Source organism: Nematolebias whitei, chromosome 4 (assembly GCF_014905685.2).
Source record: "Nematolebias whitei isolate Nwh7 chromosome 4, NemWhi1, whole genome shotgun sequence".
In the NCBI taxonomy this organism is placed as follows: domain Eukaryota; kingdom Metazoa; phylum Chordata; class Actinopteri; order Cyprinodontiformes; family Rivulidae; genus Nematolebias; species Nematolebias whitei.
In genome coordinates, this window is record NC_056501.1 from 54942913 (window position 1) to 54943253 (window position 341).

A 341-nucleotide genomic window follows, 5' to 3' on the forward strand; every position below is an offset into this window, starting at 1 on the left:
CCTCGTATCCATAGCAACGCAGCTTTCTAAACCAATCAGAGGGTGAGGCCTCTATAACATCAACAAGAAGGTTCTGTTCACCTCCCCCTATCGTGCTCAATTTTCTGCTGAGTTTAAACAAAGGATCTGATGACAGAAAATGCCTGTCTTCTTCAGCTATACACAGATTTTGTTGAATAGTAAATAAGTTTCACCAATACATAAAACTAAAGAATTAAGCACACAAATATATTTTATTTCACAACATTACTCATAGAACTAAGTTGTGAAAAGAAAAAGAAAAGTTGATGATGTATCAGGATTAATCAGTCCTTCCTCAGAAAAACTGTTATTCCTGTTGT